Below are 23,901 nucleotides of genomic sequence, written 5' to 3'. Positions count from 1 at the left end.
ATGTCATAGGAATTAACTGTGCCCTGTCTATCAGTTCCAGCTTTTGGGATGCATTTAGTACAGAAACAATGCTTTCAAGACAACAGGATCAACAGCTGTAAGTTAATAGCTGTGTTTGGCTCTGGAACAGAAGATAACAAAGAGTCTTTCGAGAAGTTCCAATTTCCCAATCCATCATTTTGGTAGGAAAGAATATGGAGAAAGAGAAGTCTGTGCAGAGTTCAGTCTGCTTGAGTTATGCAGGGAATTTGGAGATGCTCCTGATTTTGGTTCATAAGGACACAAAGAGAGCCACGCTGTATCAGACTAAAGGACCATCTAGTCTGGTGTTTCGTTCACCCAGAGACCAACCTCTGAGAAGCCCACAAGCCAAGAGGATGGTCAAGCAATGCAGTAGTAGTTCAAACCAAGGAATCTGGGCTGTGGCTGAGGGCATGTATGTGTGCAGAAGTCTGGTCTACAAGAGCAATGGAATGGTGTAGGACTACACCACCTCAGACACAGGGTAGAGAACACATTTCTAAATTCTCTGCAGTATAAGACAAAATACATGTATAAACTTGTCCAGAAAAAGCTGTGGGACCAAAAGCAATCTCCCCAATTTAAATATTTTTACATTAAGATAAAGATTTTATTTTTATATTGAGGACTATTAACAGTGTACTCCCCCTCGCCACTCCACATCACTTTCTCTGGCTTCTACTATGGATTCTGAAATCTGGGGCTAGTCAGTTCTTGGATGGGAGAACTTTAAATATTATTTATTGGACTTAATAGGCCACCTGGGAGGTGGCTTGCACATGATTTAAATACAATAAACATCTAAAAACATTAAGAACCTTTTGTACTCCACCTTGAACTCCGTGGTGGAAAAGAAGCTGAATTAGAATAGAAACAGGGGAAGAAGTAATCTGGGATGAATTTCTCAGCAAATTGTGAAGTGGACCCCTTCCGCACACGCAGAATAATGCACGTTAAATCTACTTTCACTATTGTTTGAAAGTGGATTTTGCTATTCTGCACAGTAAAATCCAGCTTCAAAGTGCATTGAAAATGCATTATTCTGCATGTGCAGAAGGGGCCATGTTTCACAACTGAAAGCAATTAAGGACATTATATTTGCTTTTCAGGTTCTATCTGATGCATTTTAAAAAACCCACCATTCCTCCAAGCAGCTCAGAGCAGTACTCTTGTCTCTCTCCTCTTCCATTTTGCTCCAACAAAAAGTCTGCGAAGTAGGTTAGAACAAGAGAGGATTACTGGCCCATTGTGACCTTAAAGAGTTCAGTTAAGTTAGGGTTATAATGTAGGCCAGAACAGAGGCATATCTTTCTAAGCCCCTTTAAGGTAATGGACTGAGAAGGGTGTAACTCTGCTAAGGATAACACTATTAATCACTGAGACTTAGTAGTTCTCTAACAGCTGGCTAGAGGGACAGTATGTGTAGTGGTTAAAAGCAGAAAAACATTAATCTGGAGAATGAGAGTTGGTTCCCTACTCCTTCAAGTGAAACCTGCTAGTTGACCTTAGGCTAGTTACAGTTCTCTCAGAACTCTCTCAGCCCACACAGAGGAAGGCAATGGCAAACCACCCCCAAAAGTCTCTTGCCTTGAAAACCCTAGGCATAAGTCCACTGTGACTTCACCACACTTCCACCATGAACAACAGATGGCCAATGGTTGACTAATATCCGAATGCTCAGTCTGCCATGGAAGTTAGTTGGATGCCCTTGGACAAACTCTAAGCCTGGGTCCCCAACGTCGTGCCATGTTGTGATAAAAGACTATGTCCCCGTAATCTAGGCCAAAATGAAACAATATTACATCTCTTACTTTATTAATCAAGATTTTGTGAAGCAAGGATTAAATATTTATCTCTTTGGTTATTAGTTTACCAAGATTTGACGGATATGCAAAAAATTGCTTTCCTGCTGAATAGCGATAACTTCAGTTGGGAAGTAGTAGCTAATTTATTTATAGAAGTGATAAAGGTTAATCAGTGACTAATGTTATATTTGTTGTTATTATTGGTAAAAGTGCTCACTTCTGTTATTTTATTGTAATTTTTTCTCTTATTTTTTGACATTTGATATAGTATGAAACTTTCTTTTTTTTCTAATGCCACTAAAGGCTTACGGACTGACTGATGTATTTCCTCAAACATAAAAGAGAAGCTCTGAGTAAATTTACAGCTTACCTTGCATTAATCAAAAACAGATTCCAAAGGCATCCAGGACCCTATGCTCAGACGATGTGGGAGAATATTTCACAAATGAAATGAAATGAAATCATTGTTGACTGAATATGAAATTGAACAATTAACTATTCCCTAGGCTGAAAGAAAAAAAATAGATCCCTTAGTGCACAGGTGTCAAACTCGTGGTTCTCCAGATGTTCATGAACTGCAATTCCCGTCAGCCCTTGCCAGTATAGCCAATGCTCATATTGGAAGGAACTTATGGGAATTGTAATTCACGAACATCTGGAGGGCCACGAGTTTGACACTCCTGCAAGTGAAATGGCCAGATGCATGTTGTTTGAGGCCAAACTGCCAGATAAATATTGGGCAGAGGCCATTCATGCAGCAACTTACTTACAAAACAGACTGTCAACTAAAAAAGCTTAAAAGACTCATTTGGAGCTTTGGTTTGGGCAGAAGCCCAGGGTGAGCCATGTGAGAGTTTTTGGATCAAAAATATATATACTTACATTCCTAAGGAAAAGTGTTCAAAGATGGTTCTCATAACTGAATAAGGTATTTTCATAGAATATGCTTAGGGGTGCAGAGGATACATAATCCTTAATCGTAAGACTGGTGAATTAAAGATTTGTGATGTAATTTACAAAGATGAAAAGGAGAAAGCAGATTCTAGTGGTTTCACCTCAGCAGAGCAAAATCAAATGCAGCAGACAGACACAGTCTATCTGAATGTCATGGACAGCACACTTGAAGCACCTCAGAATAACAGCACCATGGATAGCGCACAAGGGACATCTGCAGAGCCTACTCAACCAGAACAGGTTGCAGGTCTCAGGTATTCCAGCAGAACAAACATGGGTATACCACCTTTGAGATATGCTTGTCTTGCGAAGGCATCAATTGTTTCAGAGCCCTCCACATGGGCGAACATTGTGAAGATGCCTTCCAGAAAAGCAGAGAGATGGAGGAAAGCCACAGAAGAAGAGACAGAATAATTAACTCAAAATAAACATGGACACTTCCAGAACAACCACCTGGAAAGAAGGCAGAATGATACAAGTCTTCAAGAATAAGCATCATGCAGAAGGAGAAGTGGAAAGATACAGTGCAAGACTGCTTGCAAAAAAATTCTCCACAAGGTGCAGAAAAACTCTAGAACTGTCTAGAAACTCTAGAAATTCACTTGTCTTCTTCTGTTGGCATTCTCCTCCAGCCAGTGAAGAATTTTTGTTTTTCTGGCACCCCGCCCTGGTTTAAATTATTGTTTTATGCATGTGTATTCTATTTGAATGTATGTATATTTTAACCAGGTTTTAATTATTTGAATTGTGTGATTGTTTATTTGTTTTAGTTTTTACATACGTTTTCAATCTGTTAACCTAAGGAGGGCTACCGAGGTTGTGGATCTTCAGCCAAGTCACTAAAACTGAGTTCTACAGGAAGCTGTAGTTGGCATTTGGAAATAAGAGAGTAGGAAGAATGGCCAGAGACTGAGATGGGCAAAGGACCAATTAGGGAGTCTTGATAACAGCCAGGAGAGGGAGAGGGAAACCCAGATAAGTCCTGCTTTATCAGCACATAAAAATACCACTTTCACTTGCCTGTGGCGCGCTGGCTTGCAGCTGCAGGCAAAGAGTAACACATTGGCTGGCCTGCTGCAAAAAAGGCAGAAAAGTGCTGGTAGAGAGTTAAGGAATTATTTATATTGGTATGTCATTCTTCAGTATAGGATCAGTATAGGATCATCACCCTTATTTATCTCCACAACAACCCTGTGAGGTAGGCTACATTGAGTGATAACAGTTGTCTCAAGAACAGCCAATGATCAGGAGGGCGAAAGTGAAAGGGTTGTGGGAATAATCTTCTTTAATCTTCAGCCAAAGTCCTTGTTTATTCTGTTGCTAGAGACCAACATAGTTACAGGCATGGAAGACTCAGCCTAACATAAGCCCCTTCCGCACACGCAAAATAATGCATTTTCAAACCACTTTCGCAACTGTTTGCAAGTGGATTTTGCTATTCCGCACAGCTTCAAAGAGCACTGAAAGCAGTTTGAAAGTGCATTATTCTGCATGCGTGGAATGAGCCATACTTACGTTGCAGGGTTGCTGAGAGGACAAAAATGGGGGGGGGGGAAGAGCCATGTATACAACCTGAACTCCTTGGATAAAGGACCTGGAGTAAACAAAACTCCAGCATGCTTACTCAGAAGTAAGTCACATTAATGTCAATTATTGTTGTACTGCTGTCTATGCTAATAAAGGCTTGCTTCACATTAATGTCAAGAGGCTAGCTAGCATTATCTCTGAATAAAGTCTGGGACAATTATAGAACCAGATTAACAGCCAAAGTATTCTTCCCTGGAATATAGTCATAAAATGACTCCAAAGTTAGCAAATCTCAATAAATGTTTTATGTTCTCCTCTCTGTGTGTGTTTGTGTATAACACATCAAATTAATACATGAAACAGAAAAGTCTAAATGGTTAGTCAATTAAACTAGCCTAGGCGAATTTTAAAATAGCCCTCATACAAAAACCAGACAATTCAGCTTTACTAGTCACTTTCTCTCTCATTGTTCATGGTTATCCTTTTGCCTTTCCGCCGCCCTTTTAAAGAAGTCAGATTCCAGATTTTAAAAAAGAAAAGCAAAACTTTTACCTGGGATGAAGAGGGAAGAAGGTGAACATGTATCTCCCCCCACCCCTCAGCCAGGTAACTTTCTCTGAAGTTAGCTTCCAGCAAGCAGAGGTGTTTCCCCTCCCTGCCTCCATCAGGCTGGGACGCTGCAGCTGAAAAACAGTTTGAAAAGAAAAGTAGCATGTGGGTCTCGCGCGCGCGCGCGTGTGTGTGTGTGTGTGTGTGTGTGTGTGTGTGTGTGTGTGAGAGAGAGAGAGAGAGAGAGAGAGAGAGAGAGAGAGAGAGAGAGAGAGAGAGAGAGAGAGATTCCCTTTCCCGATCTCAGTCCTGAATATATGAGGGGCTTAATGCATACATTAATGCATCTTATTATTTCGGATAGTAGTATAGAGGACTCCCGGACAGTAATAGCGAACTCAACGTGGACTTCAAAGGAGAAAAGAAATGCCCCCTTCCCACCCCGCCCCCACCCGTACTGGAAGCCTCCCCTGGACCAGTGCAGATTTCGACAAAACAAATGGTCGTGCGAAACCAAGGCCCCTTCCGCACATGCAAAATAATGCGTTTTCAAACCACTTTCACAACTGTTTGCAAGTGGATCTTGCTATTCCGCACAGCTTCAAAGAGCACTGGAAGCAGTTTGAAAGTGCATTATTCTGCATGTGCGGAATGAGCCCAAGAGCCCAGTAAAGAGAACGCCTTAAATTTGTCTTCCAGTTGGATTTGTTTTAAAGCGCAGCAAGACGTCTGCATTTTTTGGCGTTTCGCTTCAAATGCCTGGCAGAAAGATCCCTGAGCCACTGAAAAGTCCTGTGTCGACGCTGACATGCGGCGCCTTGCCTCTTCTGCAGTCCTACTAAAAATCCCGCTAATACGTGAATTGCTTTTCCTCCGGGTCTGGCTTCCAGAGGGCGCGTTTAAAAGGTCTGTGTCCGTTGAGTGATGCGGAAACGCTCCCCTCTGCTTTAGGCCTTTGCAACAATGGTGCGTTCTATTCCATCTGGGTTCTGTTGCCCGAAGAAAAGGGAAGCCGGCAGCTATTTTAATGTATTTGTTTGGTTGCAAGTTTATTAGAAACATGTGTAGTCTGCCTTTCCAGCTGGGTCGCTCCAGGCGGTTGAAAAGGAGTTCAAAAGTAAGATTGTTACAAGTGATGTCTTCCTTGCGGTTCTAACACTCTCCCACTGACACTTTGGGCACGCCGGATTCCACCTCTTGCTGGAAAAGAATACGGATTCATGCTCCTTAAGCCCCCTTCCGCACATGCAAAATAATGCACTTTCAATCCACTTTCACAATTGTTTGCGAGTGGATTTTGCTATTCCACAGTAAAATCCAACTGCAAAGTGCATTGAAAGTGGATTGAAAGTATGTGCGGAGGGGGACTAGGTGCTCGTGGACTCGAACTCTCATACCCTGGAAACCTTGCTGGTCTTTAAGGTGCTAGAATCTGGATGTCAGACAGTCACTGAACCCGGGCACCTTTCCTTTTCACCAACCGGACCCAAATCTCTCTCGGTGGGGGTAGGGTTTCCCAGCATCCTCTTTGCACGCAGGCCAGCCAGACCCGCCTGGTTTCTTTTGCAGCTTTCCTGGAAGGACTTTAAAAAATTCTTTTCCAAATATAGCCACCGCAGCCAGCGACCTCCCCCGCCTGGCCCTCCCCTCCCCTCCCCTCCCCTCCTTCCTCCTATATAAACAAGCGAGGTTGGCGACGTGCAATTATAAAGCTAATAGTCACCCTAACCATCGTCACTGGGATCAAGGGGGGACAAGGCCGGGCCAAATTATAGGCTTAAGTATTGCTCCGTGCCTGTCAAATTTATGACCTCTGGGCGCTCTTTCCATCTTTCCCTTCCCCGGCACACGCACACACACACACACACACACACACGGGCGGCTTTATTCGGCACTCGGGTAAAGCAGTCCCCAGCTGTTGATAGGTATGTAGGACTAATTTAGAACCAGACTCTCGTTTTCCCCAGGCAAGATTCTGGCCGGCTCCTCGGAGAAACGTCCCAGAATAGGCTCAGCCAGGAGCAGGCAGCCGGCAGCGACGCGGGCGGTGGGGGTTGAAGTTTGGGGTCTTCCCCCTTCCTTCTGGGGGGCTGCAATCTGGTTGTTCCCCTTTTGACGAGAGGGGGAAGGGAGGCTTCTAGGAAGGCTCCCGGCCTGTCTATTAAAACTCTTGTTTCTTAAAAACGAGCTATGGTTTTGGGGAGTCGTTAAGGAAACGGGAGCGATTTACATTTTCCAGATTTGGCTGGCGGATCAGGGAAGGGAAGGGAAGGAGGTCTGGGGAGCTTGGAGGAGGAGGAGGAGGAGGAAGACTTTCGCTGGACCGAAAGTCCAGGAGGGCGGGCCACCCGGGATCCTGCTCCATTTGAGAAATAACACAACACAATCCTTCTTTTGTGACTCCAGAGGGTGCATTTATTATATTTTTATGCTACCTGTCCTCCAAGAAGCTCCCAGAAACTGAGCGCATAATTATGTTCTCCGTTTTTTCTTCACCACGACATTGTGTGGATTGAGATCAATCCAAGGAGGTCAAGAAAACTTCATGGCTAAAGGGGGGGAGGGGAAGGCATCATTTGAACCCAGGTCTCTCCAGCCTATTCTGAAACATTTATGGGATGTTGGTTCTGTGTTGGCTTTGCAAGTTTCTACCTAGCTCAGAGGCCCCTTCGGTGCATGCAGAACAATTGTTTGCAAGTGGACTTTGCTGTTCTGCACAGTACAATCCACCTCCAAAGTGCATTGAAAGTGGATTGAAAGTGCATTATTCTACATGTGAGGAAGATGAAAGAATGCAAGGGCTCAGCATCCATACGATCTGACTCCTGAAATTTCGGCCTGAGTTTCCTTCCCAGCATTGGAAAGGAGAGTTGCTTTAAATTCTGAAGTAAACAAATACTAAAATGCCGCCCCCTCTCCCCCTCTCCAGTTGAAGGGTTTAGGAAGGAACTGGCTACCCTCCGAGGTTCAAAACTCTGCAAGTGACTTTGAAGGAAGTATTTGTGCCTGCCTTTGACTCTCTGCCTTAAAAAAAGGACAATAACACCGATCTATTGTACTGGCTTGAGGGAAGAACATCCTAGGATTACTGTCCTCTGCACCATTAATTCAATCTCGAAAAGTGCACTGAAAATTGCCTTTTGAGTCATCCTTGAACCAACTGGGTTCAATGAGCAAGCTAAGTTATCATTGGCTCATTCCGCACATGCAGAATAATGCACTTTCAAACTGCTTTCAGTGCTCTTTGAAGCTGTGCGGAATGGCAAAGTCCACTTGCAAACAGTTGTGAAAGTGGTTTGGAAACGCATTATTTTGCGTGTGCGGAAGGGGCCATTGTTTTTTAATGGTGAAGTTGTCTCAGTCTTTGTCGTGGAGGGATTGCTGAGATACTGGGGGAGCTATGCAGGAAGCAGGAGAGAGTTTCTGCAGATGGATTTAACTGCGTTCATTGGCCCCTTCCGCACACGCAGAATCATGCGTTTTCAAACCACTTTCACAACTGTTTGCAAGTGGATTTTGCTATTCCGCACAGCTTCAAAGAGCATTGAAAGCAGTTTGAAATTGCATTATTCTGCATGTACAGAAAGAGCCATGGAAAGTGGTTTGAAAGAGTATTATTTAGCATGTGTGAAAGGGCCCCTTTCCCCATTCAGTTTTGGTCCCCTCCAAGCCTCTATACCACTGCCAATATAGGGACAAATATTGCAGAAGATCGCCCTGGCTGCGATGTACCCCATTCCAACCCTGTGGCTGTGTATGTGCCAATCCAAAATGCTGGGCAAATCCTTCCAAGAAGCTTTCAGACTAACAACAACATCAACAGCAATAATAGCGACAATAACCAGGACAATTAATATTATTTTTAAAAAACACCCAATTAATCAATATAGTCATTGCATTCAAGGCGCTGGGATCACTTGAGTTCTCGGCTCTTTCAAAACATAGTGGGATTAAATGAATAGTTGAATGCGAGCGCATGCACACACACAAAGAAAGCTGTTTACATATTGGTCGTTTTTAGACTGTCTGTTCAATATTGACTTAGAACAGACTGTCCAGCCCACCTTTAAACTCCACATCTTCCTACCACAAAAAGACTGGCCCAAAGCCAAGGTCTTTCTTGGTTTTCTTACAATTATTGCGGGAAGGTTTTGTGAGTAAACAAGAATTGCACCCAGGACTGGAAGGAAAACTGGTATCTTTGAGACTGATCTTATGGAAATAAGCTAGAGGGAATCGCCCTGGCAAAACCTTGCGGAACAAGATGGAAGCAGGTTTAAAGGCTCTTGCTCGCTAAAACTGACCACAGCGAGCAACATAATTTCCCATTGGGTCAACCTGTTCCACTTAGATCCCTTCCCCACATGCAGAATAATGCACTTTCAATGCACTTTGCAGCTGTGCGGAATAGTAAAATCCACTTGCAAACAATTGTGAAAGTGGATTGAAAGTGCATTATTCTGCATGTGCAGGAGTAGCCTCAGAAGCAACCTGGCCATCTGTAGAAAAGAGATTCCACCAAAACTTCTGCGCAGGGCAGGGTATAAACAAACAAACATCAGGAGAAACTTCCAGAAGGTAGTGGAATACACTGCCTTGGAGTATGGTGGAGTCTCCTTCTTCGGAGACTTTTAGATACAGACAGGCTGGCCATCTGTCAGGAGTGCTTGACTGTGTCTTTCTACATGGCAGGGGGTTGGACTGGATGGCCCTTGGGGTCTCTTCCAACTTTTTGATTTTATGGCATTGGTGCAATGGAGTGTATTTAATTATTCCATCAGATGCATTCAGGGAAATGAAAGAGGTAGGAAAAGTGGACTCTAATTCAAGGAAATCCATGTTGTCAGTCTTTAAAACGTTGTTAGTGCTCAAAGTGCCACAAGACTCCTGTTGTGGGCACAATGGATGATGGTGAAATTATTTTAATTTCACGTGTTATTGTTTGGCATCTTTCTCTCTCTCTCTCTGGCCCCTTCCGCACATGCAGAATAATGCACTTTCAATCCACTTTCACAATTGTTTGCAAGTGGATTTTGCTATTCCGCACAGCTTCAAAGTGCATTGAAAGGGAATTATTCTGTGTGTACAGAAGGGGCCTAACCCTTGTCACCCTGCCCCTTCGGGATCTGCTTTCGTTTTGCTTCCCACCGAAAGGCTTAGGGACATTTATTTATTTACTTACTTATGTTATTTATAGTCTGCCTTTCTCACTGGGACTCATGGTGGGTTACACATAAAACAAGACAACTGACCAATGGGGCATTCAATAAACAATGCAATAGGACTGGGGTTGTAGAAGTCTAAAAAACAGCACTGAAGCAAAGCACTGAAGCAAAGCAAATGATGCAAAATTCCATAGCAGGATCTTAGGCTGATTCCGCACAGACCAAAAACAGTGGTGTGAAAGTGGCGTGAAAACAGTATAAACCCTTTTACACTGTTTTAAACCCTTTTACACCATTTTCACACCGTTTTCACACTGCTGTTTTTGGCCCACTCAGAATTAGCCTTCGTTTCAATGTTATACACCATTATATACCATAGACCCCACAATCCTTAATTTTCCACGTAACTCTGTGAAACATTAGTACTGTCCAGCACTATTGCTTGCCCAGAAAAGCCCAGTTGCATCATTCAGTTTTAAATAAATGTGTCCTGAAGCCTCCGGAAAAGGTGTCTGGAATATATTTCAGGTGGGGGCAAATATCTCTGTCTCTTCTGACTTCCCTTTCTTTCACCAGTGAGAAACCCGGACATTAGGTTCCAACCTGGATTCCCAACAATTTATCTGGAAGCAAAACCCACCTATCTGAATGGGTCTTTTATTCTTCATGCAAGTTAGATCAATACCCGAAGTTGAGATTGTTGACTTCAGGCGAGTATTTGGAACTTTGTTGTTAGGAAGCCTTATGAAAGCAGCTGATTGGTGCTAAATTAAGCAGCTGGTGCGCCGGCCTAGAAGTAGCCCTGGGCCGGCCCTAAATGCAATACACCCCGGGAGCTTCTTGGGGATGCAGTCTGATGAACCTTTGCTTGAAAATCTAGCTCAGGCAATTCGGTGGGACTTATTCCGGAGCAAGCAATTGTAGGATGGGCTCCCTAAAAGAGGCGTTCCCTAAAAGAGGAGTAAATATATTCGGAGTGTGTTCGCAGTATCAGGGGCCAATCGGAGAAGGATTTTGCTGTTTCACACAGTAAAATGAAAATCTATCTGTAAAGTGGTTTGCAAATGGATTGCAAGAGCGTTATTCTGCATGTGTGAGGTCACAAAGGGTACCTGAGGTCACAAAGATCCAACAAATGGCCTTGTTTAATGGAAAACCATCCTATTGATTGCAACGAAATATCTGTTCCGAATTAGTGACTGCTTTTGTTGTTGATGATGATGTTTTCTTTCACACAAGCCCGGAAGCAAATGCCGCAGAGTCCATGGGACACTGCTAATTGGGGGAGGAAAAGGATCAAGAGAAGGTGAGCGGAGCTTCCTCTCCGGTTGATAAGTTTGGAAGCGGGGGGCTTGGTCTTTCCCCTTAACTCGCCCAACAGCACGTTTGGGGTGGGAAGCTTCCAGAATCGGTTCCAGAATCCAGGCGCTTCCATTGAACCAGGGAACCCAGACGATGGGGTCGGAGGGAAGGGAAAAGGGGAAAAAAATTGGAGCCGAAATAAATCCGCAATTCTGCACGGGCTTCAAAGTCCTTTGATGTCAACGGGGGGGGGGCTTTATGGGGCGGATCGTCCGCAGATGCCCCCTCCCCTCCATGCTTATTGCCTTATTAAAGTCGTAAGAAGATCAAGGGGAGTTTTGGGTTACCTAGTGGGTCGACTTTTCCAGTTTTGCAATTTCTTGGGGGCACGGTTGACCCCCTTTCCCCCCCCCTCCAATTTCAAGCCCTGCAATGCACGCCTCGAGCTCTGAAATATATGCCTGCCTAGCTAAAGTTATGACCGTCGCAGGATGGGGAAAGAGGGCGGGAGGGAAATGGCGATTTCCCTTTTAAGCTAGGTCTGGCTGCTCGTGATTAAATTTTTCCTGATGTGTACTGGACTTATGGACAACTGATTAAGAACACGCCACCCGGCGCCAAAGAGGCCCTCCAATGAGGGTCCAGGGCCTTTAATCCTCCAAGTGGTGGAGGGGCAGAGAAAAAGGCACGGGCCCTCCCTCTCCACTGGCTCCTATCATAGGATTGGGAGCTCTGCCCCCTCCCCCCCAATTTACCCTGCATTTTCTGCTCAAGTCGTAAACTTTATGTGATTTACAGTGGTTCCATAAACCTGCTTAAATTAACATGTGTTTCGCCCTGTTCCAACGAACCACGGGCGCACACCACTGGAGATCCCAAAACAATTCTATTCATTTCCAGGTATGCTTTGAATCCTAAGAAATAATAACTATTATCTTGAGAACTAGTTTCTTGGCCAGCACAGGCTTGTTAGCGATCTTGTAGTCGCCGAGGAGGGTCTTGTATGGCTTTGGAGTTTGTGATTAACCCCCCTTTTCCCGATAACGCGGATTCCTCCTTTGGAGCGGGTGGATAAAACGCCACCAGATACAAATACGAGTCAGACGCTGGAACGCCTCCGTCCCACCCCACCCCCATTCAGGATTTTGAACCGGGGGAGGGATTTCCGAGCGAAACCCCAAGTTTCACAGTAATATTTAAAGACCTGTTCATAGGATATATTAGACTGATAAAATTACGAAAAGTCTGTTCCCTTTAAGAGTGTTTCTGTTAGGTTTTTTTTAAAGTCCCCTAATAACTTCAGCCCATTATACCTCGAAATAATAACGCACAATAACATCGCAATGATCACATTGTCATTGCCTCCTAGTAAAAATTCATAATAGTAACAACAATCATTAAGGTACGCCAAAAGAATGTAATGTAATCTGGAAGGGGGAAAAAATCGGGGGCCCCGCCGCCGCCCCCATTCGAAATGGCTCCACCCCTTTCGCCCCTGCCCCCTCGTTTGCACAGATATAGTTTTACATGAAGAAAAGGTTCTACGAGTTATGATGGGATTCTCGTTACATATTAAAAGTAAACGCAAATAAAAATTGGCTTGAGTCCATTTTCTAAAGCCACATTTAGAAACTGGGCTTTACTGTGCAGAATAGCAAAATCCACTTTCAAACTATTGTGAAAGTGGACTGAATGTGCATTATTCTGCATATGCGGAAGGGGTTCAAAACTGGGTTTCCCTCGTTTTAAGTAGTCTTTGGGCCAGATAAACAGTATATGCTAGGCAAGCACCAAGTTGTTACTGATCCATAGAGTGGCATCAAACCACCACTAGGCAGAGTATGTTTGCCATCACCTTCTCCAGTCGTCTACACTTTACCCCCAGAAAGCTGGGGTACTTTTACCCTGACCTCCGAAGCATGGGAGGTGGGAGACAACTTTGAGCAGAAACCAACTTCGGTCTGGAATCGAACTCCGGTGTGGGCAGAGTTTTGGCTGCAGTACTGCAGTTTACCACCACGGGTCTAGATGGCGCTCTTCTTTTTGTCCCCCTCCAGACTTGTAGAGCAAAGCTGAAGTTGAGGCTGGATTTTCTCGTTCGTAAATAAGTGGGTTAAACTTTTGTTGTGGGGAGATCCTGCCTTCTCATTTATTCCGGCTCCTTGAACAAAACTGGAGATGAAACGAGGGGGACGGGTGACCATACACAAGCCAACACTTGACTGCGACTTGGCTGATTTATCTTATCTGTAGCCTTCCCAACTGTCTCGCTTTTAACCGATGAATGTGTTCCTCCTGGGCCAATACAAATAAATATCATCGTGTGCATGATATAAGGCAGTGGATATGCTGGAGATACTTAAGGGAGACCGCAAGTTTCCCACCCTCCCATCTAGCCTCAATAAAAGAGACATCATTTATGGTTCGGAAACTTCGTCTTCGCAGGAACAGCCAGGCTGAAAAATGGTCTGTGTGTGGTTTGCCAGAAAGCTCTTCCTCTTATCCCAGAGCCAGGTTTTGACAATCCACATTCTCAAGTCTGCATATGTTCCTGCTCCTCGGGAATTCCGTGTTTTGTTTTGTTTTGCTTTTGTAGGATATGTTCAGATTTACCAGTTCATAATTTTATCTGGTGTATAGACAAGAGATGTCTTTCAATCATTAACTGGGGGATTTTACTGGAGCCTTTATGAGGAAGAAAGTTCTTCCGCGTTCATAGAAAGAGGGTAGAAAAGACACTGCCTTGAGATGGAGCTTTCTCAGTGGTGGCCCCGACAGTGGTCTCCCCCTCCCCACGGTGTACGTCAAGCCTCTTCTTTATGGCCCCTTCCGCACACGCAAAATAATGCGTTTTCAAACCACTTTCACAACTGTTTGCAAGTGGATTTTGCCATTCCGCACAGCTTCAAAGAGCACTGAAAGCAGTTTGAAAGTGCATTATTCTGCATGTGTGGAATGAGCCTATATGTTTTCAGTAGATTAATAAAGACGCACCTCTTTTCCCTGGCCTTTGGGTGAAGAGTTGTCTTTCCCCATCCTACTTTTTAAAGTAATGTTATAAAAAGTAATGTTATGAATTTTAAAACAGGTCTTATTGTAACAGGTTTTATTATTTATATGTTGCAACAGTCTTGATTGTGTTGGATTTTATGCTTTATTAGTCCTATTTTGTAACGCGCGCTGAGACCTTCGGGCATAGGGCGGAATAAAAACACACACATACATAGAGTTGTTATTTATTGTGAGAGTGGGAAAGTATATACATACAACTGAACAATAAAATAGGTCTCCAAGCGCGATTATATCCACGTTTTCTTGGGAGTACTGTTGACTCCAATGGGGCTGTGGCTCTCGAGTGGGTATGTATAGGATTGAAGTTTCAATTTGGGAAGCTTCAATCGTTCTGGAAAGAATCTCTTTGGGAAAACCTGCCGCATAAGCGCCGCTGAAATCAGGCCTTACGCATTTAAGGTAAACTCGCCACAAGCCTGTTAATCAGGCTTTAAACCTGAAGCTGGAAGGTGTTATTGTTAAAGTTAGTGAGCTATCTAGTAATTGTGGAGTAGTTGTTATTTGTTGTTCTGCAGAGGCTTTCAGAACGGAAGCTGGAAAAAGCACGGTGTAGATTTCACCGAGGAATGGATGCTGGGCAGTAGGAACTTACCAGGAGTTTGGTTATTAACAATGGAAGTGAAATGATCGCTAAATGACCTCGAGTTATTACTGCTTAAATTGTGCCCCCACCCCACCCCCGAAACAATCCACATTGCCTGAAAATGGCCAGATTCGAGGGAAAGCATTATTTTAGGCAGACACGGGCTTTTGCCATCGCTCTCCATTTGGCGTCTGGTACCTGAATGTGTGCAAACTGACTCGTTTCAATCTGAAGCGAGGAGAGGAGGGTTCTAGGTGAGAGCTGGGACGGCCAAACCTGGCTTGCCTATTCCCCCTTGCTGGTACATTCCTCCCATGGTGAACCTATAGACTATGGATGGGATAGGATGAAGGAAAGTAATTCTGCAAGACCTAAAGGAGCCTTCAATGGAGGAGAGAGATTGGGCAGAGCGACAGAGGCAGCCGAGAGAAAGCAGCGAGTAGGCATTCTGTACGTTTAACATGTTTAAATGTTGCCCCAAGAAAGAAGGGTATAGGTGATGGCAATGGATGCCCTGTTTCATATCATATGTACACATTTTCATAAAGTCTGTGCAGGGGGCTGGCTGGGCAGCTGTCGTTATCCGTTCGTGTGGATTCTCCCAGCCTGCAAATTTTCTCTTGCTTCTAATAGCCCTGGCTTGGATGGCTGTTGTATTGGAAACGCTTCTACTACACCAGAGAGGCCAGGACCTTAAGAAAGAAAAAGGAAAATTCCGCTCTCTGGATGAAAGCCCAGCCGCAACTTTGAACTGAAGGCGTTTAAAAACGCGGCTCAGGACCTTTGTCTGGGGGTCGCCGGTGTGTATTCGCCTGCGCGCATGACCAAGTTCGGGACGTTGCTTAGTGACTTTACACTGACGCCCCTGGTGGCAGAGCTTCACTTGAGACGCATTCCCAAACTCGCCACCCCTTGCTTGGCGTTTGTCAAACAAAGTCAAAACAGAAAGCCCCGAGGTCTTTCCGAGTTAAAAGGCGACCCAAGGAGAAGCCAGAAGAAAGGCAACCGAGCGAGGATCAGCAGATGCGGACCCCAACCTGGGCTCCTGGTCATCCCATCTCCTTCGGCTAATTTTCAGCAGCGCCCAAACTAGGGCGAAACCCATTCCAGACTGTGAAGAGGACGGAGAAAGGCGGACCACGTGCGGGGTCTTTCTGGTATTGAAGGATTGCTCCTTTTGAGGGGTGGGTTGGCCCCTACCCAGAGCCCTGCAAGGCCATTACAAGCCAGATCGCTTTCATGAAAGGCAGAGGGGCGAGAGGATCTTTCGCCCCTTCTCCTGGGTCTGGGGAGAGGGCCCTTATCTTGGTGGCGTTTGCCCTTTTAGGGGGCAACCGGGCGTTGATTGACACGATGTTTGGCATTTGGAGATTAGGGCGGCTATTCTGGCATCAATAGCGGCGCTCTCCTCCATTAAGGCATCGATTAAGGGAGGTGTGTGAAGCAGAAAAGGCGACGGGAAAGCAAACTCCCCTTTTTATTGCTCCTTTCAATGCATGCAAACAGGGGTCTGAAACCCGCAGCTCTCCAGATGTTCATGGACTACAAATCCCATCAGCCCCTGCCAGCATGGCCAATTGGATTTGTAGTCCATGAACATCTGGAGAGCCACAGGTTGCAGACCCCTTCTAGTTCCTATTCCAATTCCAGCCCAGTTCCTATTCCAATTTTAGAATGATCGGTTCAAGCATGGATTTAATTATTTAATTTATTCCCTGCTTTTCTCTGCCAATGGAGACAGGGAGTGGCTTACATCGTTTTCCTCTCTTCCGTTTTATCATGGCAGCAACTTGGGCATTTTCGCACATGCAGACTAATGCACTTTCAATCCACTTTCAACGCACTTTGCAGCTGGATTTTTCTGTGCGAAATAGCACAATCCACTTGCAAACAATTGTGACAGTGCATTCAAAGTGCATTATTCTGCATGTGCGGAAGTGCCCTATGAGGTGGGTTAGGCTGGGCCTGTAACTGGGACAAAATCACCCAGCAAGCTTCCGCAGCAAAGTGGGGAGACAGTCTGGGTCTCCCAGATCCTAGCCAAGCAGTCTTACCCGTGGGGCATGAGCCTCTAAATGAGAATTGCCGGCATATTTCCCCCCTCCTTTTGGCAGTGACAGAATTATAAGGCTTTCAGACCTCCTTATTGGGCTGATTCCGCATGGGCCAAAAACAGCAGTGTGAAAACAGTGTGAAAATGGTGTAAAAGGGTTTATACTGTTTTCACACCATTTTCACACCATTTTTTTTGGCCCATGCAGAATCAGCTCAACTTGGTCAAAAGGGGCGATTTTTATTGTAATAAATTCCAAATTTTGCATTATTCACATTCCACATGGGTTTCCTCTTCTTGGACCTAGAGCAAATCTAGAACAGTATAATTGCCAATATAATAAAATGCTTACTGAATTTAATACTTCTCTCCCCGAGTAGGTAAAAGCACTGAATCTTTCTTGGAACTCACCTGTACACTCCCATCCCCCATGTACATCCCAAACCCAGAATCAGGGCAGTAAATCCCACGGAGACTCACTCTCAAAGAAGTGGGTCTAGGATTGTGGGCAGCCTCCTTAAAAATTCACATTGGTTTCTCGCTCCTGGATTTGTACCACAGTCGGTAGTCAAGGTCAGGAGATGCTCCTACATCTTTCCTGCGCAGCTCTAAAGTCCTGTTGTATTTGTATAATACTGAGGCTTTTACTGTAGCCCAAAGAGTCCTTCAAACTGAGGCGTTTGTTCATTCAGTGATCGCCCCCCATTTGAATGGTCAGTGATGCCCTCAACTGTCCACATACACCACAGAGAGGGGGGGGGGATTAACATGGAAGCTAGCATGTTTGGAAAGGAGACCTGAAGTGCCTGCTCCTAGGAACTTCTCCATAAGGGGCTGTTCACACATGCACAGCAAAGTCAGAGGGGGGTGGGGGGAGTGGCTGTCTTCTGATGGCCCCATTGTAGCAGAACTTGTCAGAGACCAAGTTGCTTTAATGAGCACTGAACAGACTGGGGACTGGGTTACAGTTCAGAATACCGTTGATGGACAAGGGCCTGAGCTCTCTCTGCGGACGGGGACCCATCTCAAAGAAGGCAGAAGAGATCCCAGGGCATCTGGCAAAGGAGCTCCCAGCCCCACTGCTCAGCTGCCGCCCTCTGGGGTAGAGGTCCAAAAAGCCCTGCTCTGACTGAGAAGGCAAGGCCTCTTTCTGCGAAGGACATTCTAACTCTTTCTAAAGGCGCCCCTGTGGCTGTTTGCGTTTCAATTTCTTGCGGCCTTGAGAGGGAGGGAAAGATTAATGGACTGCAGAAAGGGGGGGTCGACACACAGAGATAATATTACGGGGTTTTCTATCTGAAGAAAGTAAAAAGCACCTGAAGAGCCATTTCTTTAAAATTGTGTCCACCTGTGACTCTCGAAGGTGAAGGCCAGAGAATCCAACCGGCTCCACAATTTCATTCCGCTGATGCTCCCTGGGAACTCACTTTGGGGCAGAGACAGAACAGTAGTGTGGGGGGAATCCTCCCTCCCACCCCCTCAAAAAATACCAGTCCCATTCGCACTTGCAGAGTCCTGGGCGCCTGCAAAGAAGAAGCACGACATTAAAAGTAAATTTGGGTGGGGGCGGGGGAAAAATTCAAAACCGTTAGTTCATTTTGCGCCCAGAGCCATTTTAGCTACACTCCCTCCCCCCCCGCCCACTTTTGATCTGTGACTGAAAGCAGTTCGACAACGGAATTTTTTTTTCCCAGTTAACACTGATAGGATCCTATTGCGGCTCCCACTGAAGTCAATAGAACTACTCACCACAACTCGTTGCTTTTAATACAGAATGTACCTAAATAGTGTGGACTTCGGAAATAATATCAGCAAGATTGGTAATGTTTAATCCATAGGATGTGAGTTTAGGATCCGTCAGGCCTGACTGTGGATCGAGGTCATAGTCTATTGGCTGAGCTGTCAATTGTTTAAATAGACTATCAGGTATTCCATAAAGAAACGATAATCAACATCGCAAAATATGTTTAAAAATTAGACCTGTCCTCGATTCTCTAATCTGAGATGGAATCAGCCTCACAGCAAAGGGCGTTCAATGGTGGGGTCTGAAAGTTTCACTGTACTCGGGAAACTTGCCTTGGCTGTTAAGGAAAAGAGATTTTCTCCAAAATCCCAGCATAGGTTATGGAGAGATGTTGAAATGAAGGTTATTCTCGCTAACTTTTGCATGTATTAACAAAGGGAGTGGGGAGAAGTTTCCTGCTTAAATTCTCCCGAAGAAACCAGGGAGTCCAGGGCGGCTTTGGTTAGAACTTCCCCTTGAAGAGGGTACCGGGCAAAGTTGCAACTGCTAGCCTGGGCAAAGATGGACTTCCTCCCTCACGCCAGACATCCGCTGACCCCTTTCTCCTGGTCATTCAAAAATTATTTTAAAAACACAAGTATTTGGCATGGTTTTCATTCCCTTCGCTTGGTTACTTTACTCAGCTTCTAGCGCTTCCAAGAGGAGGCGTAACCAGCAGTCCGATCCTATGCAGAATTGCTCCAGTTTAAGCCCATTGGAATGAATGGGCTTCAATTGGCTGTACTCTCTTTAGGATTGCATAGCAAACTTCTTTAGGCGTTCTAAGCTGGCCTGTTCAGCTAAGCTTTGCTGGGATGAGGGCGCTTTGAGGATCGCGCTGCACGTCTTTTCCCTGTGATCCACGTTTGACAATAACGATACATTTGCACACCGCTTTTTGGCTAAGGAACGTAAACCGGTTACATTAAAAAAGGAATGAATGAGAGAGAAAAAATGGGGGGTGGGGACCAAAGACTCAATAGGAGGTCAGGCATACTACTTTTTTGTTTGTTTTTTTAAAATAGAGGCGTAATAGTCCTCACACACACATTCAGAGACCTTACAGTAAATACTTGACTGACTGAAATCAATTCGATTTACTTCCCTTTAGATGTCGATTAGGATACGGAGGCATCGTTTTGCATGTAGCGATTGACATCCAGTTTATATGTAACCACATGTAGACGTCCGTCCGTCCCATTCCAAAGCATGGTTATTCCGAAGTAAGCCCTGCTGGATTCAAAGTCCACTGGATTTCAACACTACAGCGCTCCTCCTAAATAATATATTATTTTTGCGACAGATGGAGCTGCTCCGGAAAGAAATGTTTAAGCTGCAACTTGTCTCTCTCCCTGTTGAAGGAGAATTAATGTATTTGTGACCCGATCCCGTGCAAGTTAATTCACAAGTAATCCCCAGTTATCTCCCGTGCGATTTACTTCTCAGTAAGTATTTTCAGGATTGCAACTGGGCAACTCATAATTTTACTCACAAGGAGTCCGATTTATTGAACAGCGTGCAGAGGATAGCAGGGTAACACACTCTTCGGCCAACAGGAAGAACTGAGGCCCCTTCCGCACATGCAGAATAAGGCACATTCAATCCACTTTCACAATTGTTGGCAAGTGGAATTTTGCTATTCCGCACAGTAAAATCCAGTTTCAAAGCGCATGAAAAGTGGATTAAAAGTGTATTGTTCTGTATGTGTGCAGGAAGGAGCCTGAGTGACACGGTGTCTCCTAATTCTACAGAGGGCTCAAGGGGGGCGGGGTGGTGTTGGTGGAATCTAGCGTGGTTAAACTTCTTGCAAAAGGACGAACCTATCTCCAAAGGCTAAAGAAATAGCCTTTACTTTACTCAGAAGCTGAGTAAAGTAACCAAGAGAAGGGAATGAAAACCATGGTAGATACTTATGTTTTTAAAAGAATTTTTGAATGACCAGGAGAAAGGGGTCAGGGGATGTCTGGCGTAAGGGAGGAAGTCCATCTTTGCCCAGGCTAGTAGTTGCAACTTTGCCCGGTACCCTCTTTAAAGGGAAAGTTCTAACCAAAGTCGCCCTGGACTCCCTGGTTTCTTCGGGAGAATTTAAGCAGGACACTTCTCCCCACTCTCTCTGCTAATACATGCGAAATTTAATAATAACCTTCTTCAGCCCCCGGAGGTTACTTCTGCCCCTCTCCTCATTTTCTTCCTTTTCTTTTCCCCTCGCTATCTTTCCTCTGTCCAGGAGCGCGGAGAAACCTTCGTAGCGTCCTAAAAAAAGAAATGAGAATTGGCCAAAACTGAGGAGTTATTAAAAAATAAAGCAAAACAAAATAAAGTTGCTCTAGGCCGCCGTTTTCCCGCGGCCAACTTCTTCTGAATAGCAGCAGTCTGCAGCTTTGTCCTTGGAAAGACAGTCTTGCCTTTACACCGCCTGGCTGAGACGTTCCTGTTTATTTTAATAGAATTTGTTTGGCCTTGAGGGTCACCCCCCAACCTTCACATTAAAAAAAGAAAGAAAGAAAGAAAAGGGAAGGTCTCCTTTCCCACTCGGCAAACCAGCAAGCCGTGGTGGAAGCCCACAGAAATATTGGTGAATGGAAGCGCTGGGGTCTCGGAGGACTTCCCAGGGACGGTATTTGCCTCCGCAGCCGACGCCAGGTCCGACGGCTGCAGAATTCGCCGGTGCAACCGCCGCTCTCCTGCTGCAATCCAACCGACTTCTCCGTTAGGCCTTCATTCAGATCCTGGGCCCGTTTGTGCCGCCCTCGGGAGCAACTTACCGGGGAACGGAGCCGAAGGGCTTGCCGAAGCCGCCCGAATGTCATTCGACCTGCAAAGGTGTCCTGAGATTGGAACAGAGCCCGAAATGCGGGATCTGCGGTAAAACGGGGGAGAGGATACTATAGGGGTGTGGGTGGGCGCGGTGTAGTGCAAAGTGTTCCTTACCTCCTTTCGAGATCCTAAAGCATCTTCTTCCGTCCCTGGAGGTGACTTTGGGCCTCATTCTCCTCCTTTCCTTTCCCCCTCGCCATCTTTCCTCCGTCCGGGAGCGCGGAGAAACCTCCGTGGCGTCCTAGAAAAAGAAACGAGACTTGCACCGCCCCGCGCAACCGAGCTCGCGGCCTTTTGTTTCAAAAGCTGCAATCGTGCGCAGGGAAAGAGCCCCGTCCGCTTGCAAAGAATGACTCGGGTTTGGGGAAGATCTCCCAGGCAGCTGGCGCGGGACAGGGGGTGTGAATTGAGGTCTCCCGAGCGGGGGATCCGCGCAAGCGGTCAGAAGGTCCCCGGTTTCCACACGGCGACATTCATAGCCCGCGCAGTGGGGACCCTATGGTCCTCCTGCGCTACTGGAACCCGCAGTTTGCCCCGCAAGTCTGCTCGCCGATTCCAAAGGGACCTGGTCGTCCAGCAATTCGTGGCGCATCCCTTTGCCCAGGGCAGGGCTGCGTTTCTCTCCCTCCCTCTCCCCTTTCCAGTAGAGCTGCATTCTTTCCCTTTGCACCCAGCCCCCCTCCCAAAAAAAAGAGGTGTGGGGGGGAGGAAGGACTGACGGATGGCGCTTTAAAGAAGAAGAAGGCGAATTAACCTTCCATTACAGCTGCGCTCAAGCATGACAAAAGAGGTCGGTTGCGTGTGCGGTGACGTCTCCGTGTCCTATAGGTGCAGGCGCTGGTGAGATAGCAGCGAGAGCTTCAGACCCGCTTGATTTTATTGGATTATGGCTGGTCATAAACAGTAATATTTAATTTGCCCGAGACCACAAATCGCTCGCTAGCCGGGAGCCTGTCTCGCCTTGACAGATACTGTCCAGCCCCCGGGCCGGAGGTTCGCGCCCCCTGGACTTGACGTCTTGGATCTCCCTCGACCTGGAGAAGGGGGATCTCTTCCCAGCCTCTTCCGCTCTTCTCCCGAGTCCCCCTCGCGAAGCCCATTTGGCTTGCCAAAGGTGAGAGAAACCATTAGGCAGATCCGGCTTGTTGGAGGAATGGGGGGGCGGGGTGGGTGCTTGTTTCGCTAGAATAGGGGCGATGTCGTGCAAAAGGAACGGGCTCGGTGCAAATGAAGTGGGGCCCTTTCCAGCCCCCTGGAATGAAGTATGGGGTTACTTCTGCCACCCCCAGCAGAGTTAGGCCGTGCCACTGACTTCAGCGAACTTCGACAGGTGTCGCACTGCTTGCCGCTGGACTTGGATGGGGCCCAGACTTTGCAAAGGACCTCGTGTTGAAGAAAGGCCCCGTCTAAGTCTCCGGCTGCGCAGAAACTGTCTTTATGCACAGGAAAGCAGCTTACATTTTAAAGGGGGTTATTTGTACAGTACTTGTTGCCTGTTGATGGATGCTGTGTATTAGTCTGTGTGATCTGAGAAAAATGAATGTGTGGGTGAGAAAGAGATTGAGAGACAGACCTGCACACATAGGCGTGCAGATTCTACGTTGCAAATGCAAGTTTCGTTCGCTCTGCCTCTCTCTCTCTCTCTCTCTCTCTCTCTTTCTCTTTTCATGCCAAATACAGTTTGCAGAGTTTGCAAGAGTTAAGGAGGCCGGAAGACGCTTGTTATTTTTTTTTTCCAAAATAAAAATTTGTTTTTAAAATGCAGAATACTTTTGGACTCTGGAAAAGCGCTATGAAAACAACGCATTTCGGTCACAAATCTCTGCAAAATTTCCTCAAGGGGATTTAGCTGGGAGCTTTCCAATGAAGAGAGAAAGAAATGCACTCTTTTGTTTAGCAAATCTGCTTTCCTTGCGTCTGTACAGAATCATTTATTCATTTCAAAAGTCGAGGGTGGGAAATGTAATCTGGTTGATTTCTCTGGAACGCCCTCTAATTCAGACCAGCGAAATCCATGCCGTTTGCCTTTGACTAACTTTATTTAGAAAGCTCACCCTGTGAAGCGTTAAATGCACACACCTTGGCTTAAAGTGAATGCTTCTTTTGGAAAAGAGCACGTCGCTCAGATGTGCACGGAAGTTTAGCAGAAGTTTAACTCGTATTATGTGTGTTAGAGCGGCGCCCAGTAACCACCAAGAACGCAGGTTGGTTCCGACTGCTTGAGCGGGATGTAGGTGTAAGAGCAGAAGGAGCTACACAGAGGTAAAGCG

The 23,901-nt window shown here is 45.8% G+C and overlaps 1 protein-coding gene and 1 long non-coding RNA gene across 2 annotated transcripts in view; one reads left to right on the top strand and one right to left on the bottom strand.

The window, feature by feature from the left end:
• TBX5 (T-box transcription factor 5) overlaps positions 1–23,901 on the top strand; it is a 91,189-nt gene that overhangs the window by 19,086 nt on the left and 48,202 nt on the right. The gene's annotated exons all lie outside the window — the stretch shown is intronic.
• On the bottom strand, positions 16,933–22,239 carry LOC125443055. Its single transcript, XR_007246068.1, has 3 exons — positions 21,746–22,239; positions 20,958–21,067; positions 16,933–20,166 (listed from the first exon to the last, which is right to left on the bottom strand). It is a non-coding gene; the product is annotated as an uncharacterized LOC125443055 (long non-coding RNA).

The sequence above is a fragment of the Sphaerodactylus townsendi genome, linkage group LG13 (genome assembly GCF_021028975.2).
Source record: "Sphaerodactylus townsendi isolate TG3544 linkage group LG13, MPM_Stown_v2.3, whole genome shotgun sequence".
Taxonomy (NCBI): Eukaryota; Metazoa; Chordata; class Lepidosauria; order Squamata; family Sphaerodactylidae; genus Sphaerodactylus; species Sphaerodactylus townsendi.
This window is presented reverse-complemented; position numbering and strand designations above follow the sequence as displayed.